At 25.3% G+C, this 19,451-nt stretch overlaps 1 long non-coding RNA gene across 1 annotated transcript; it reads left to right on the top strand.

The window, feature by feature from the left end:
• The first annotated feature begins 254 nt into the window (after positions 1-254).
• On the top strand, positions 255-7,642 carry LOC122270380 (uncharacterized). The gene is made up of 2 exons (XR_011636219.1): positions 255-4,314; positions 5,662-7,642. It is a non-coding gene; the product is annotated as an uncharacterized lncRNA (long non-coding RNA).
• Positions 7,643-19,451: the final 11,809 nt, after the last annotated feature.

The raw sequence follows: 19,451 nt of genomic DNA, 5'->3' as shown, positions 1-19,451 counted from the left end.
GCTTCACAAAGAAGTGGCATCATAAAATTCATGTCAGGGTTCATACTGGAGAAAAACCTTATGCCTGTCATCTCTGCCCATCCAGATTTTCCGACCCAAGTGCCTTTCGAAGACATCAAACTCTTCACCGACCTTCAGCCCCTTCTTCTTTAGTCGTAAGTGGAAGTTCCTTGATGAATTCTACAAAAAGCAAAAAAAATCTTATTTCGACAAATGTCATTTCCTCAGAAAAAATCAAAGATGAAAATTCTAACTAATAAATCATGACTGTTAATTAAATAATGAGAAAAAAAACAGTTTGTAAAGCTTCTCATACTTTATTTTCACTGAAAGAGTATTTCTTCAATTTATTCCAGACATATTTGAGTAAGTGTATGTATAATTATTTAATTTCACTTATGTTAAACAGAAACTTCTATTTAGTTCTTTATATAAAGTGTTTCAATTTTTTTTTTCTCAATTTCATTTGTATTGTTAGTTATTTGTTATATATTAGTCATAAATATTTTTACACAGTTATTTAAAAGATGTTGCTGTTCAGACTGACAATTTTCCTTTCAAAATGTGGAAAGTTATAAAAACATAAGAAAGTCTTGAGAAATCAAATTCATTTAGGTAAAAACGTCTGAATTCTTTGGAAAATATCTAGACTTTTTTGTATGTTAATTTTATTATAATGTAATGAAAATGTAAACAAGACCTTCTATTTACCAATCTTGTACATTTGTGATTTTTTTTAAAAATAGATGTAATTTTTGCCTTTAAAAGTTTTACTGTTAAAGAATTTTTTTTTTCCCATGAAAAAGTTCTTATGCGCGTATTACCGTGTACATTTTTAATATTTAACGAAAAATATATCATTTTTACTTTTTTTCAGCTAGTTATTTATAAAGTTTATTTTTTCTTTCTTAAATTTAACCGTAAATAATATAATTATAGTATCTATTAATAAATGATATAGCTTGAATACTATTACTCTACTCGTGTATCATATAATTATTTTTTGTATCAAAATTAAACTTATTCTTCTGCAATTTTTTTTTTATTTATTTATTAAATCTGTAAAAATGCAATGTCAAATCTATAAAAATATTTTAAAATTAGTTGATATAACTTGTTTAACTAAAATATTACATTCTTTTTATTTGAATTGATAACTTTTTGACTTATTATTTATTTTGTAAATAAATATAATTTTAAATACTTCAAGTTATATTTATATAAGTCCAAGTTTTTTGTAGTAATAGTTGCGACTATTACTACATTATTTCAAGTAAGGAATCTTGCTTCTGTCTATTAATACTTTGCAAAAGATATCTTGATATGACTATTACAATGTTTGTATTATTCCTGTAAATATCAAAATATATATCGTTTGTTACATTTCTTTAGTCAATCACTGCTGATAAAAAGCGGTGAACGAAAACCATGAAAGGGTGCATTGACTATTTAAAAAAATTATTTCTTTGTGCAATTTTTAATTTAATTGAAAATTGTTTTGTAATTATTAGTGAGGAAAAGTACTGTAAAAAAAAGTTACTGCTGTACGAGACTTTTTTTTTTTTTTGTAAAAGTATTTTGTTTCTAATTTTCTGTTAATTCATAGACTTATTTAGAAGAATCCTAAATTTAATTCTCACTGGTTATGTTTGTGAACCATTAGTACTTTAGTTGATTAAAAATATATGTGCAATTAGATAATCAAATGTCTTGTTAGTTTGTTTTTGAAGTGAACTCTTTTCTTAGTGTTAAGATTATTCGTATATTGTGTATTTCCATTTCTTAATCATATTTATTTCTATTAATTAAAATGCAATGAAAAAATCAAATTAAATGCAGATTTTGTGTGGGTCTCTTTTTGTTGGTATTTTTTCCGATGATATGTGGGCAGTTTTTTTAATCACTCTTAAAAATTCTTAAATGTAAGTCCTAATAATTAAAATTTAACCAACAGTGATCTTTTGATATTTAATTAATATCCTTATATGTGTCATTACATAATAATCAGATTAATTTAAAAACATTTTATCCTTCCAATGTTTGTGTTATATGTATTAATTAAAAACTATTAAGTGCCTGAGACTATATTTAGGAATATAGTGAGTTAATTTTTCTTAAACTGGTTAATTTACAGATTGACACCTGAGCATTCTTTTTGTTTCATTTTCAAAATTTTTGTTTAAAATACATAGAAAATTTGTCTTTACTGTACAATAGTTTCAATATTACTAAAACTGGATTATGATAATTATGATGTTTAAGCCTCATATTAATGAGCTTCAAAAAAAATTCTGCTGGCAGAATATATTTTAGTACATTTGCTAATGAAAGGAATATTCCGTAGTACATTCTTTTTCATTAACTTATGACAAATGTAAATGAATAGAAAATAAAAACTTAAAATTGTTAAGTTTCATAGGTTTGTTTTTCTTAAAATTTGTATTAATTAATTGGAATGTAAACATTGCATATCTTTTGGATTTAAATATATAACTACTAATAAATTGTTTAAATTTACAATTGACTTGCAGTCATCCTTTGTCTGAGATTATTTATATTTTTATTATTATTAGTAGTAACTAATCATTTTTATGCTTATTTATGTCTTACAAATGGATACTTTTTAATTTTTATAAAATATCAAGTTGTGGTATTATCAGTAATCTAGAATTTAAAAAAGAACATATCTATTTCATATCTATCACTTTCATAAATAAACTATCCATGCATCATCTATTTCATATGCATCAATAAACTATCTGTTTCATATGCACTTTAATTTTTTATTAAATATTTATTTTCAGCTTTTCTATTCTGTTTCTTATTTTAAAGTACAAATCGAGCTTTTTTCCAGCTGTTGAAATGGTTTGGTAGTTACAATTATCATTGTATATTCAGTATTTCATTATAGATGTTTAATAGCTCTCAACACACTACAAACCTAAACTTGTTTATCATTAAGGACCTGGATACTGATTGGTAGCGTTATTTCAAGAGTGTAAGTAAAATCTTAGTATTTTTCATTGTAAGCTCAAGGGGTATAGTTTTTCTTTTATTATTGTTACACATTATGTAATTAGTTATAGCTTTTAAAAGAATTAGTTTCGCATAATTCATTAAAGGTTAGTTTTTATAATAATGAAAAATGCAGCATCAATTAATTGTAAACAGGAATTATAAAAACTACTGCTGTATATTATTATCAGAATTTCTTTTATTTAATTATAAAAAGCTTTATTATTCTTGTTAGACATTTTTTTTTGTCTTTTAACTTTAAATATAATACTTGTGGGATGGTATTGGTTTTATTTGCTGTTATACTTACATTCTGTATGCTATATTTTATGAAGAAGTATTTAATCAATTCTTTTAATTTACTAATTTTGACAGAGAGATTAAAAATAGATGTGCTTAAATGTATGATCATTCAAACATTGAAGTTTCTTCATGAAATGTAAAAGTTGTTTTGTATAATGCAAGTGTATTGTATTTTTGCAGAGTAAACAACTTCATTAAAAAGATATAATTAGTGAATCTTTTGTGACTTGGACGGGTGGTAGGGAGGGTTCCAAGTCTTTTATTTATTTATTTTTTTCCTTAAGTTTTTTATTCTTACATTAAGTTTTATTTGATAAAATTGTTTCTTGATCATTCCTCAATGCGTGATATTTCATTATAAAATTTCACTGTGAAAATACAAATGGAAAAACAATGTTTTGATTTGCTTAATACTTTCTGCACTTCTTTAGGTACATTGCTGCTACAATACTACTTCAGTAACACATAAAAAAATATTTTAAAAAAGAAGAAAAAAAACATTTTATTGTATGCAGAATATAACAAGTCCAATACTTTAGAATAATACTTCTAAGTTTCCACCAAATATTTTTATCAAAAGTTTCTTTTTTTTGCTAGTGGAAAAGCTGTATATTTAATATGATATACAATTAATTCCTAAAATTCCATGCATTAACATTATTTTAAAAAAAAAAGTCAGTTTTTGTATATTTCCCAATTGTTTTTTGTAGGGTTAATTAGTGTGTATAATCAAGTTTTTAAACAAAAAATGAAGGAACTACAATGTGATCAGTGCTTATATTCTAATAGATGTAGATGGAAAATGGAACGTCATTATCAAACACATACTGGAGTAAAGCCTTTTATGTGTGATATTTGTTTTAAAAAGTTTTATGATAAGGATAGTTGGAAACATCATATGGCCTGTGTACATATTTAGTACTTGCTGTTCATAGAATTTTTTAATATCTGTTTCCTGAAAATATCTGGCATATTTTTTCAAGTATGATATTCTAGGTGTGTGCCTTTCTTATATATATATATATATTTTTTTTTTTTTTTATTCTCTTTACTTTTAATCAGCTTTTTTAAACATTTGTTATTATTAAATTCTATTTTATCAAAATTTTCTTTTAATTGATTTCAATTTTTATTAATTATTTTTAAATGTTAATAATCTTTTTAATTATTAACATTTTTGCAAATTTTAACAATACAAGTGATTTTTCTTGCTCAAGGGGAAGAGTTCTAAAAATTATTTGCCAATAAGCAAAAAAGTTGCTATTGGAAAATTGAATTGGATTGTAAGCTATCAAAGAATAAATTTTTGAATTCTGAAATTGTATAATTATTAATGAATATTAATTATTGTATGAAATATGTTCTTAGTAAACAAAGATTTATTTTAAAAAAAAGGTATGTAAATCAAATATTTTTTATTTTTGTAGTAAATCTGGTTAATAATCAAAATAACAATTTCAATTTGGGTTGTTAATAAAGTTTGTCATTTGTTAGAATTAAAAAATTTCTTTTTTTACCTTCTTTACTGTAGAAATATGATTCATCTTTAAAATGTTATCAGTATTTTTTTACTTTAATACATTAATATTTTCATCATGCATTTAAGAATAACTTTTAATTTTTAATGAACTCATAAGTTCACAAAATTATTGATCCTACAACTAAGCTTTTGAATTTATTCTTCTGGAATAGCTTGAAATAAATATTTTTATATTTTGCATCAGAAATAAATTAAGTATTATATTTTTACGAATGTTACTACTATAAATATTTTTATAATTTTACTTTTTCAACAAAAATCAGAATTTTATAAAAATAATTCCACTGATCTCAGAAAGTGAAATAGATATGCGGTAAATAAAGGTTTTTGTTTTATTTTACTTAAGTAATTTCAGCTTTTAAATGGCTAATACAAGATTTTGCATCTTAGAGAAACAAAAAAGTAAATTGAGAATCTGAAGAAATGCAAGTATATGTGTCTTAAAAACAAATATAGAACAGAGGTCCATTTGTTCAAGACCATTAAATTGTGATTCAGATTATCATAAAATAATTATCAGTGATCCTGTCCAGCTATCTATGTAAAAGGATGGTATGCTATTTTAGTTTTTTGTTCAGTTTTATGCTTTAATTATTGATTTTAAGTTAAAATTTATTCAATGATCCAAAGGATATCACTGACTAAATTTTTTTTAATTTCTAATTCTGTACATGATATGAAAATGCTCATTTAAGAACATTCTTATCCACTTATTTTTGTGAATTAATTGTATCTTACATTATAAAAAAATAACTGCATTCCATTTTATTTTTTTTTTTAATATTTTCCAATTATTTTTGTAGGATTATGTAGTGTGTATAATCAAGTTTTTAAACAAACAGTAAAGTGGCTACAATGTGATCAATGCTCTTACTCTAATAGTTGCAGGTGGAAAATGGATCGGCATTATCGAAAGCATACTGGAATAAAGCCTTTTGTGTGTGATATTTGTTTTAAAAAATTTTCAGTTAAGGATGCTTTGAAACGTCACATGGCATGTGTGCATAATTAGTACTTACAGTTGATTGAATTAAGTGACTCTTTCAGAAAAATATTACATTTTGTTAGTAGTCATAAAAAAAAAATTTAACTTGTAATTTATTAATGAGGTTAATCATTTGTAAGGTTTAATATTGTCTTTTATAATCTTTACTATAAAAAAAATTATTTCTTGTTTAAATGCATCGCAATGAAAAAATACTTATTTTCTATATCACTACTGTAAAAATAAAATTAAGGCATTCAATATTTTTATAGTTTTTTTTTTTAAACTTATGGTAATATTTGAAATAAATTGAATATATAAATTTGATATGTGATGTTTTGATTTTTATTTAGTTGTTCAAAATTTGATTTCCTTTGTAACACAGATATTGTTCTACTCGCTCTAATTGCATTAGAAGCTATAATTTGTTTTTAAACCTTATTTTCTGGATGTAAATTCTGGTGTGTTCAATCCTGAATGATTAGAAATTTCTGCTTTATTGTTTATTAAAAATAAACAAGATATACAACTCTTGGGAATATGGCTGTTGTAATATTTTACTTTTTCAGGCAATAAATATGAATGATCTCTGAATTTTATAAAGTTTTATATAACATATCAAATTCAAACTTTGAATAAGCTAAAGCTTGGGAATACATCGTAAAAAAAGTGAAGAACTTGGAGTAAATAACTTGAATTTAGTCCACAAACTCTGGGGAATGGGTAAGCTGTTAAAACTAATATTTTGTTATTTGCTACTTTTGAAAGCATTTAAAAGATCGTGTATAACTAAAATGTTATATACTTTGGTAATAGTTTATTTTAATCTGAATCTACTTTTTAACTCATAATCTCAACCAATAATAATCATTGATTATTAATTTTCTAATTATCATTTAAATATGAAACGTTATAGTTTAAATATTTTTTGTATTTACAGTTCTGCACTTACTAAGGTTATTAAGAGATTTCTATCTATTGAAAATACTATTAATGTAATTATTTTATTTATTAAACATTTTATCCAACTCTCCTGTACTATTTTTTTCTGGCTGTACATAATTTTTTTTCGTAGTATTTTAATTTTATAATTTCTTATTTGCGCAGCATAGAAATAATGCTGTTAGCATTACTTTAATATTTTATGTAACGTCATTTAAAATTTTAAATATATATAACATTTTAATTTGTTTACTATACTGTACTTGGTTTTACTGCTATCTTTTTTCTTATCTCTAAAATTATTTTTTGACCTTGTGTATTTCATAACATGTTTTCTAAATAATGTATTTTATGATACTAACCTCTCTTAACAATTTCTTAAACTGTTTTCTTCCTTTTTCTTGCAGCTTTTCCTTCTCTGAATAGACTTTCCTGCTCATCTAACTATTCTTCTTTTAACTATAAACGTGTTTTTCATTGTGATGAATGTAGTTATAAAACAAATTTGCGAGCAAATTTCAAGAGACATTATCGCATTCATACTAAGGAGCGGCCGTACAGTTGTCTCATGTGTGGTTTGTCATTTAGTTTGAAAGCTATTCTAGACAATCACATTAGAGTTCATACTGGTGAGAAACCTTATGTATGCAAAATATGTGCCCGCAGTTTTGCCCAAAAAAATAATCTCCTCAGACATTATCGAACTATACACCGTTCATATACTGCTTAAATTTATTTTTTACAATATTCTTTTTATATCTCCGGCAGAATATACCAAATTATTTTCTTTTATATGTACTTATTACTTGTTAAATATCATTTTAGAACTTACTGGAATAAATTTTTAATTATGTTGATGTTTTCATTTTCATCTATGTTTAAAATATTTCTTTTACGAAAAATCTATCTTTGCATATTTCTCTAGTGTAAAAGGTAATTGTCTGTAACAGGTATGAATTATATTTTCAACTTTCATTTATTTTATATAATTTTTTTTATAATTCGATAAATAGTGTTTGATATATTGAATTTATTTGTTCTCATTTATTTTAAGTTTTTAAAATGTTTTCAATTATTATATTAGTTAATAAATATGTTAACAAACTAAAAAAAAGTATTGATATTTATAAATATTGATAAAAATATTGTTTCTAAGTTTCTTCCAATTTAATTTTACAGTACTTAAGATATGAATGGTCTGTTGCATATTATTTCATATATATTCATATCATATCATATATATTCATAATCATTTATTAATTTTATGTGTGAATTTAATTTGTAATTATAAAAAAAATTATTTGAATTGAGACTTTTTATGAATTGCTTTCATGCTGAATTTTCTTTCAATGCTAATTTCTTTTTATTAAGTTTTGATCTATGATATATGAATATAATTTATGCTGAAAAAGTGTTCATAAAACAGTATTGTATCTATTTCTGTCTACAGTTACAGGTCTGTACTTATTGGAGGTAAATGTTTTTTTATTATTCTATTCTTCAATAGTTTTAATTTTATTTCACTAAATTTACAGCTTCTATTAAAATAAGTTATCAAATTAAGTTATTAATCATCATCACTTTATTATATTTTGTTAAAACTTATGTTCATGAACTTGCATCAATGCAAAAGCCTTAGTTTATTAATTTATTTAGTTATAGATTTTAATTTTATTATTTATTTTTATGCTTTCCACTTGTTTTTTTCTTTTTTTCTATGCTTCATATTTATAATTTTAAAGCAGTTATTTTTTATTGCATGATTTGTTACATGAATTATTATTTAATTAGATTTTTTTATTCAATTTTTATTTATCCTTTGTATCATTAATAACTGATGTGGTTAGTAAAAGAACATTATAAATGGCAGTCTTAAAAAATCTACTTTTGAATTTTCAGAAAGGTCGGTAAATCGTTCCATTTATAGACACCATATTTAATAACTTGTCAGAAAAAATTCATTTTCCTTATCTACAGATCGTGTATTCATAAAATCTTAAATTTTAAAAATATCAATATGTATGTTCTTCTACTAAGCTCTTCAATTATCAAACTACAGAAGAAATCTGAACCATTTTTCATGTTTCAAAATGAAATTTCAAAGCTAAAGTTTAAAAACTTAAAAGGCAGTTTAAATTTATGAAAACTTTTTGATTGAAAATGCCTAATCAAAACTATTAGTGTTTAAGTTTGAGAAACTAAGTTTTGATTTTTTATTTCTTTCTATGGCTTACAGTAAAAACAAATTATTATAATATTTTTCATTGATTTATTCAAATTACCAGTTGTTCTCTTATTACCCTTTTCATATTCATTTTGTTCCTTAATCATTGACCGTATAAAATATTTTTAAAATCTTTGTCGAAAATGAAGTTAAAAAAAGTTACACCTTAAGTGTCACAATTTAAATATAAAAAAAATTCTTTTGTAAGCTTAAAAAAAGCAGTTTGGTTAGTGTTTCTAATACTTATCATCCATCTCTTCGATTTCTTCAATCAATCAAACAGGTTTTGATGTTTTCAGTCTTTCCTTTCTCAATTACAGATTTTGATTAATTTCTTGTTTTTTTGTGACTTAAATTACCATTTATGACCACTGATGTATACTTTTTTTTAAATATGTATTAAGAGTAGACATTACAGAATATCCTTCATATATTTTGAGAATCCTTATAAAAATCTGAATAAATGGTGTTATACCTATATTAAAGTAGTTAACATAAAAAACCATTTAAATGAGAAAAAATTATCAATCTCTCCACTCACTGCCATGATCATTTGCAATTGAGGTTGAGTGATATTCTTCAAAAATACTTTTTTAGTTAAAATCAATAAGTAATACCGTTATATACTGTTCATAATTAAGTATTAGAGATGTGAGATAATGATTGTGCTTATTATTTGGAAATTTTAAAAGCCAGATTCAGTTAACTTCAGCTATTTATCTACTTCAAAATTTTACAAAAAAAATATTTGTTTGTTTCCCCTAAATATTAGTTACTCTTGATTCATTTTTGACAAGGAATTCTGAAAAGTAAATTAGTTAATCTTGAAAATTCATTTTGAAAGATGCGTTGTTGTTTCACATTTATTGTGTGTTACAATTGAATAAAATTCTGAATAATTGTCTTTTATCTTTCAGCAGCGCAATTCTGCTTTTTCATGGGTCCTCCTAAAAGAGATTATCGAAATCTGCGCTACAAGTGTCAGTACTGTTTTTATGCCACAAATCGACCATCACATCTAAAAAGGCACTACTTAACTCATACACAAGAACGTCCCTTTTCTTGTACAGTGTGTGGTAAATCATTCAATCAAAAAGTTAGTTTGCAGGAGCATTTGCGTATACACACTGGGGAGAAACCCTTTCAGTGTGAGTATTGCAAAGTTCGATTCACGCAAAGGTCAAGTTTAAAAAATCACAGACGTTTACATTTAAAAGATGATGGAGCTGCAGCTAATAATGCATTGACATTAGAAATGGGTCAGGTTCAAGCGGTGCAAGATTTAAATTATACTGTAAAATAATTATATTTTTGTATATTTGTTATATTTTTACTGATTTGTAGAGTCTATTTAATTGGTTATAGTGGAAGTATATGCTTTGGTAATTATTTTAATTTGGTGATTGTGTATTATTTATTTTCATTTGTATGAAAATTTTATTTAATATTTGTGTTTCATGACAAACAATTTTTTAAAATAATATATAAGTGAGATTTTTCTCAGTATTTTTTTTTCTTTATTATTATTATTTATTACTTAAATATTTTAAATTCATTTTGGCAATATTACTTAGTTTTATTATATCTCACTTTCATTGCTTTTGTGTTTTATGTGCAATTCTCTTTAAGCTTGATGTTTTGAAAATATATTGAGAAGTTTAATTTGTGTTGTTATTTGTCATTCAAATTTTTTATTTACAATTTCTGTTAATTGAAATCAAAATATTTGGTTATTACAACTGTCCCTTGTCTTGATACAGGTTTTAAAAAAGAAAAGTATAATCTTGAAACATAACTATCACAACTACGTCATATGCATAAAAAAAATTCCTGTTACATCTACAAGGAGGACTCATGAGCTCTAAACTTTAATCAAAGTCATTAATATTTTCAAAAATATCAACATTTTACTGTGAAAAAAATATTTTTATTTTCAAAAATATCAACAAGAATTAGCAATTCTTCTTCTTCATTGGCTTGACAGCCCAGGATGGGCTCTTTCCTTCTGCAAAGTTGAACTCCAGGCTCTTCTACACTTGGCCACAGACATCCAATTTGTGACTTTTAGAATATTTAAATCACTTTCGAGGCAGTCGAGCCATCTAAGTCTAGGTCTTCCTCTTTTTCGAGTGCCTTATGGTCTAGCAGAGAAGATCTTTTTTGTAACGCGATTATTATCCATTCTTGATAGGTGTCCCGCCCATTTGATTCTCTGAATTGCAATGTATTTGACTATGTCAGGTTCTTTAAATAGTATGTAAAGTTCGGAGTTAGTTCTTCTTCTCCAGATATTGTTACATTTAAGGCCACCATATATGCTTCTTAAAATTTTTCTTTCAAACACAGAAATAATGTGCTTACTCTTTTCTGTCATTGTCCAAGTCTCAGAAAAGTAAGTAAGAATGGGTCTTATCAAACTTTTGTATATCAGAATCTTTCTTTTTCTGCTGATGAAGTTAGATTTCAGATACTTTTTAAGGCTGAAAAAACATTGATTAGCTGCTGTGACTCTACTACGGATCTCAGGCAGGATGCAATTGACTTTGCAATTAGTTTTAATTTATCTTATATGACAACATGACCTCCAACAACTATGGAATTTCCATAGTTTTAGAAAGTATTTTCCCAAGTGTTTGCAAATATTAATATTTTATAAATTAAAATAAAAAATATTTTGTTCTGATTGATCGAAATTCTATTGTTTTTAAAAAGTTCTGTTTTAATTTACTACCATTGAATGAAACATTTTGCATGTTACAAAAGCAGGCTATGTACCCTCCCTTCATATTGTGTATTTCTCTCTGATGTGCAAACCTATTTAACGTGCTAAGTACTGTGTTATTGTTTTTCCTTTCTAAAAGAAGTTGAGAAGTTAACTTATATATAGTGCTGGCTCAAAGAAATAAAAGTGCTAACAAATTTAAGCCATTTTAATCAAGGCTATTTTATTTTAAAAAGCTTATAATTTCACTCAAAAATAAAGAATGAAATCACAGTTATAAAGAATATGATTTTGGCAATTTTAGATCCCTCTTCTCCCTTATCTGCAAAAGTTTTGAAAATTACACCTCCACTTATGTAAGAACACCTCTCTATTGTCTTTTGCTCTGACTCTTGTTGCAGTAATCTAATTTTAATATTTATTTCAAGTGTAAGATGTCCCGCAGTGGACTGATCATTAAGACGCGGTTCCCAGCAGATCACCGAAGTCAAGCATCACTGGCTGCGGTCAGTGTGCGGGTGGGTGACCCATTTAGATCAGTCTGCGTAGGGACCGAGGGTGTGCGGTATTGGTCCTCGTTAAACTGTGCTACCGTGAAGTACTCGACTTCGCGCGAAGGTCGTTTGGCTACCAAAGCGGGGGTGCCATCCCCTCTGCAAAGGATCAAAATTGTGATGGCATGTCTTCGGATCATCCTCAGGGATTTTTCCCAGACCGTCGCCAATAGCCCATTGTGCAGCTCTAGTGCGACTTAAATGAACTACAACAACAACAGATCAAGTGTAAGATGTAATTTTACATTAAACAAAATCTTTGTCATTAATTTTATAAAATTTCTAGAAGATATTTTATAGAAATCTTGTGTTTTTCTTTTATAGTTATAATTCTTGACCTCTAAGCTCCTTAATTTTTTTTGCAATTTAAAAAATTATAAAAAGATTTTGATGTCTCATGTAAGCATTGCTCATACCTCTCCACAAAAATAAGCAAATCGTAAGCCCCAACACTTTTTCTTAAAAGTAACATGATGATGATATTAGGGATGTAATGAATATTCATCCATTATTCGATATTCAGCCTTTTTGCCAAATATTTGGTTGGCCGAATTTTCAGCCTACTATTTGGCAACATATTTTTTTAAAAAAATATTTTTCGGCAACGTTTTTTATTTATTTAATTTGAACAGATTTAATAAGGAGTAGTCTAAATTGTTATTTTAAGCTATGAACTATTCAAAATAATTTTTATATACATTTGTTAAGGTCTAAAACTTGCACACGGCTTGCAAATTTATGTCCTGAAAGACAAATAGAAAAGCGAAATTTGAAAAATTATTACTAGATTTGCAAGTTTTGTAATGCTGTTTTTTTTATTTACATTTTTTGTTTTAAGAATTGAGAAGGTTTTTTCATTTTGGCCATTTTTTGTTATAGCACAGCTTTTTAATAAAGCATTTCTCGTGGGCCTTATTATTGTATTGTCACTTTTTCCCTATATGGTATTCGAGATTGCCAGTACCATAGAAACCTGTGATTTTAAATGCTAGAGTTATATTTTGAGAATTAAGAACAATTTTTTTCTGTTTTTCTTTTGAATTTTTTATTAACTTTTCATTTTATTAGTGTTTTTATGATGACACAGCATTTTCTAAAAAAACATTTTTAGTAAACTTTATTCTTTTATTGTCACTTTTTCCTGAATGTAGCGCAAAAAAAAATATTACATTTAGATTTTCAGCATAATTTTCTTTTTTTAAATAAGAAAGTTTTTTGTTTTGGTTTCTATCTAGCTTTTTCTTTTTTTTAAAAAAAAAAAAAACATGTTTTATTGAAGTTCTTATTATGATGTGGCAATTAAGAGGGTTCCTGTTAAACTTTCTTCTTCACTTTTCCTTGAAAATACTGAAATAAGAAACTAAGATGTTCAGCAACTGAAATTATTTATGTATAAAAAATAATATTTATTAATGATTTTTAAGACAACGTTGCTATTTAGCAAGCAACCGAATAATTGGTATTCTACCGATTATTGGGCAGAATATTTGGTTTTCGTCCAAATCACTATTCGTTATATCCCAACTACCTATCTTCAAGTCAGCACTTATATAATTTTGTCTTGATTCTGTTCCTATATATATATATATATATTAAAAATTTTAATCTGTTTTTAAATTTCTTGTAGTAAACAATTTACAAATATATATTTATCACTTTTTATAGTTACACTGCCAACATTTATTTTTTAAGTAATTAAAGTACTGACCACTTTTTAGCTTTGCGAATTTTTATATATAATCCAGTGGTTTCAAACTGGGGTTCTGTGATCTAAGTGAAAGTGCTGTGCTAGAATTTTAAAAAAAATAGTTGTATTAAGATAGGAATAAGAAAATCTCATTGTTAACAAAGTTCAAGAAAGGTTAACAAAGATTTTTTATATATATTTTATGAATTAAGATTTTAAAAGCTTGAGAACATTTTTATTTTTACGTATGATAGAGCTGTGAGACTAGAGTTATCTCTTCAGTGAGGACTTGAAACCCACTCGCAACAAATAATAGGGTATCAGAAAGTCTAAGAAATAAAGGTGGTGGTGCACAGTTGCACAATTTCACCCGATAAAGAATGACAATATTTTTTTTTTTCATTTATCTTGAACAATTGTGAGTGTTCTACAAATCTGAAGTAACTTGAAACTATTGGTGAAGCCAAATATTTTCTGTTATGTAACATAACAAATGCAATTTCAAATGCAATGCATTTGTTATGTTACATAACATAACAAATGCAATGCAATGCAAGTTTGCAATTATGTTCTTCTAAAACTTAAACAATGTTATATTAAAAAATAACTGCATTGATTAGTAATTTCTTATTGCAGTGTGGATTAAATGTGTATATATATTTTTAGCATGTAACACTAAAACTGTTTTCTAATGGTTGGAAAAATGTGTTAAAATGGTAATTGAAACAACAATCTTGTTTATTTATTCTTGTCAGTTGTTAATAAGAGTGGCTTTTTTTAATTTCTTATGTTTAAAGTGTTTCTTATATTATAGATTTTTTATTGTATTTATTTTTCAAGATTTCAAAATGTAAATTAGATGAACTACTTAATTCTGAAACTTCATAGATATTAGTTTAATTTGAGGGCACTACTTTTTAATAAAAGCAACTCTGTAAAATTATAATAATACCTTAATAAAGTTACTGAACATTTATTGTCCAATTTTTGCTTTTGCATAAAAGGCTTGTTTTCTGTATACATAAAAATAAATCTATTTTTCCTAATTTTACATTTTGTGTTCATTTTTAATCTACAAATATTAAACCTATTTTATAAAAAAAAAATTTATATATATTTATACTATAAACAGCAGAACCCCTTTCATCCTAATGCCTCTGTTAGCCAAAATCGATTTAAAAGTTTATTTTTTGCATATACACTTAGTTTTCTCTTTTCCCAATTCAATTTCTTTACTATAATTTTGTCGCTGTTTAGCTATGCATGATACCTTGAAAAATAGAAATGCCTTTTGTACTAAATGATTTCATAGAATTGTTAAATTTTATGTTAGTAAAGGAAGCCAAAATAGAACCGTAGTTATTGCACTGCGCTAAGCTAGCATTACATTGTGAAGAACTATTTTCTATCTTCAGTATATGCTTGAAGCTCATCCAGCTTCAGATCAATAGGTATCAGCTTGTCTGGGAAGTAAAGGCAGAACATGTGCAATGCTGATTACGTTGATTTTAAAATTGTGGACTTTTTACTTGCAGCACCCCTCAGACCTACATGTTGCTGTTGCAAAAATGCTCACTATGTCTGTGTAGCCAATAAATGTTAAATTAGTTGTTGTGGTTTTGCTAGAGAAATTTGAAAATTGAAATTTTTGTTATTTCATCCATTTTTTATTACTACTATAGTTTACTTAACTACAAGACTTCCACTTTTACTAAAAAGGAATATGTTATCTATGCAAAAGATATTTAATATTGTAGTGTAAAAAAGCTTTGCAAAGGAATGTAGAGCAATAAAATTAACTTCCAAAACTAATTGAATCAGCTTGCAATTCAAAACAGATGCTGCTTTTTACTAATGGATGCTTTTTACTACAGAATTTTTATTTTTTTAAAAATAGAACTGCTCTACAATCGTGCGATTAAATTTTAAAATAAAACATCTTAAATACCTATTTGGCAAAAAAAATATTTTTTAAATAGTTATTCTAAAATTAAATTTACTTTTTTGATGAAAATTATTGCATATTCTTAATTTGAATATTTCGGTTATTCAAAATGGGTTTAGTCTTAATTACTTCAAATAATCAAGGTCCTACTGTGTATATAAATATATAGTAGTATAACTTTTTTTATATATAAGTATACATAGCAGATTGACTAAGTTTTATGTAGTGATAGAACTATTTAAAACAAAATCTTTTCAGATTGATGTTCTATTATATTTATATGATTGAATGAACTAAAAGAGCACTTTAATTACCTTATCACACAGTCTTAGAAATATACTTAACTGCAAGGTCTGTGATGTGTGGTGCTGAAGAAGTTTTCTATTTTCTGAAGTGCTTCTTTACGCAATTAAACTCATTCGGTTTGTAAGTTAATATATGAAGGTCTTATTTGAACAGCTCCACTTTTGTTCATTTCAAAATACAGATCTTAAAAATCTAGTGAGTGTATTGCTTTTCTTATCTTGTCTGATTTTGGTACCTTCTGTTTGGCTGTAAAAATAAGTTGAAGTGTACTAGTTGAGAAATAAGTTATAAATATCTTGCACAAACAAGAAAGTAAACAAACCCATTTTTTACTAAGTGGTAATTGGACTAGCATTAAATCGGAGCTTCACATGTATGTGTAAGGAAATTGTTTTTATTATATCATAACTAGTTTAAATTTTCTCGCCTAAAAACAAAGTATTTATAAATTTGTATTTTCTGTTTAAGTTACTTCTTAGAGTATGGATTAACTGAATTTATCTAAATTGTATTATTTTGTTACTGATTTAAATATTAAAATTTGCATTTATTTTTTTAAATTTTCAGAAATACCTATGGTAATATCCTGATTTATCTATAATTGAAATTTATTGAAAAAAATTACTATATATATGCTGTTAACAGCAAAATTTATCCTTTAACTTGTTATTTAGTATCAAATTTGTATGTTTTTTTTCTTTTTTAGTGCTGTATTGATTTATTTAATTTGTTACAAAATAAAATGTATTAAATTCTATTTACTTTTTAAAGAAGAAAACCATTTTATGTTTTCAAACTTAATTGTATAAAAAATATGTTTAAAATAAACAAATTTTAATGCCCTGTTTTTATCTTTCTTTTTAAAAATTTCATCAAACAATAGTTTAAACAATTTAATTTTTTTTATTTCTGTCAAATTATAAATTAATAGTATCTCTTTATAAAGTTTTACATTATATGGTCCAGTTTTTAAGAATTTTGTTTTGCCCAAAATGTTTTATTTGAAATTTTCTTCTATTCTGTACTTAATATTGTCAACTTTTATCCATTTATAATACCTTAAACTATTTCTTGTTTGCTTTCATTCTTTATTTCAATTTTAAATCTCCCATCTAGGGCAATATGTTAAAACATGTTTCTCAAGCTTGTTTTTTGGCTTTTTCTTTGTAATGTTATAATAAATACCAGTTTTTGCTACAAACATGTGTTACCTAATTATGTCATTTCGTTAAACACAGTTATTTTTGAAATGATGTAAATAACAGCTCAGTCTTAAAATTTGCAATTTTTATTTCAATTAAATTAAAAAATTTAATTAAATTTAAAAAAATTTATTTCACTTTAAATTTGACTGTGAAGTAAATATTATTTTAACTCAAATTTAACAGAATATCAGTACATAATTCTTTCAGTAGCTATATTACTAAGTTGTGTTATTAAAAAAAATTTTAATTACAGAACAATAAGCATTAAAAAGTAAAAAGACATTAAGATTGTACTTATGGTGATATACTGCTATCAGGAAGTAAATGCTGTACTTATGGTGATATACTGCTATCAAAAAGTAAATGTTACTGTTAATATAATGAAGCAGCCGGATGATATGGTGGGTCGAGTCTTTGCTTTCCATAACTCTATCAAAGTTTTGATATTCTTTGTCTAATTTGATTAAAATTTCAATTGATTAAAATTCACATTGCCTCTGAATCAATTTTAATATAATAAGACTCTCAGTAGTTTCACAGCCAATGGAATCCACGCATGGTTGGGTGGTTGGGGAGCGTGGTACAAAGACTATGTGTATTTACTACCGCTATCTACTATCCATTCAAAATTGTGGTAGTAAAAATAATGCTTGTACATATCATTGTCTCCAAGGATAAATCTTAGACCATTTCCAAAGCTTATTTGTGTTGCTCTAATATACATCTAAAAATCAAATTAATATGATAAAATTGGTGGACATAAATATTTACTGGTCTAAAAACTCTTTTAGTGGTCAAATTTCAATTCATATAAACATTGGGTTAAATTTTAGTAACAAAATATTTTTACACTTTTTTTTCTTCGTTGAAACTACAAAGAGAGAACAAAATAATATGAATACTGCAATTTTAATGTTATAGGTACAGTACTTTTTCTGCATCAACTCAAAAATTATGTTGCTAGTTAGAGAAAGAAGCTAAAGATTGAGTTTTTTCTTAAATAAGCATATTTTTATATCATTATGCATAATTAAAATGGGCAAATTATAATGCAAACTTAATTTGCCTTTCATAAAGTAACCTTGGTATTTAAGTGGTTAATCTTAAAATAAAAATTTGTGGTAGATCATCTGATTTCTGTAATTAATGTAAGGTCCATATTGATACATACAGCATGTAAATACTTAGATGAAACATGCTGAAAATTTTGTCTTATTAAGTTTTAATAGAATGCTGCATTAAGAAACATGTCTGTTTTGTAAAATTAATATAAAATATTTTATGGAAATAAAGTTACAATATTTAACACCTTAAAAGCAGCTATGATTTTTTTTTTTGTCCTTTCAATCATTTTTTATTTTAATTGATAAGTTTTCGCATAACTACATGGCACAAATGTTGCTGTGAATGACTGCAATTATCACATAAAAGAAAAGAATAACTTCTTAATTTTTAAATGTGTAAATATTTTGATACATTCTGATATTTAGGTACATAATTAAAAATGTCAAATTATGTAAAACTCCTAATAAACAATGTTTTCTTACAAGTGAATTAATATATGCAGTTACTTAGTGATATAGATCAAATCCAAAAGTGCTTTGTATATTTATTATTTTTTGAACTGTAGTTTTGTATTGAAATATTTTTTAATTAATCCTAATAAAAATGAATTTACAAGAAATTTTATCTTGATATTGTAGAAAAATTTATCTAGATTCAAGTCCGACGTTCAAAATAATTCAAGCTACATTTAAAGAAACAAACACTTATAATATAATACTGCCTTTTATCAAATTTGAGAATGTCTAAAAAAATTCAAAAATTATTTTTTTTAAACTTGTAAAAAGTTATTAGAACCATTCCAAAAAGGAATCTTAGACATTAACCTTTGAAAGCAGAAATTTCATCAAACATATTTTTCATACTTTTATTTTGTATTAAATTAGGTCAAAATACGTGGAAAATATTAGATTTAGCATTTTAATAATTTTTGGGTATGAAATACAGTATCGAGCACTGA

This window comes from Parasteatoda tepidariorum, chromosome 1 (assembly GCF_043381705.1).
Source record: "Parasteatoda tepidariorum isolate YZ-2023 chromosome 1, CAS_Ptep_4.0, whole genome shotgun sequence".
Classification (NCBI taxonomy): domain Eukaryota; kingdom Metazoa; phylum Arthropoda; class Arachnida; order Araneae; family Theridiidae; genus Parasteatoda; species Parasteatoda tepidariorum.
This window is presented reverse-complemented; position numbering and strand designations above follow the sequence as displayed.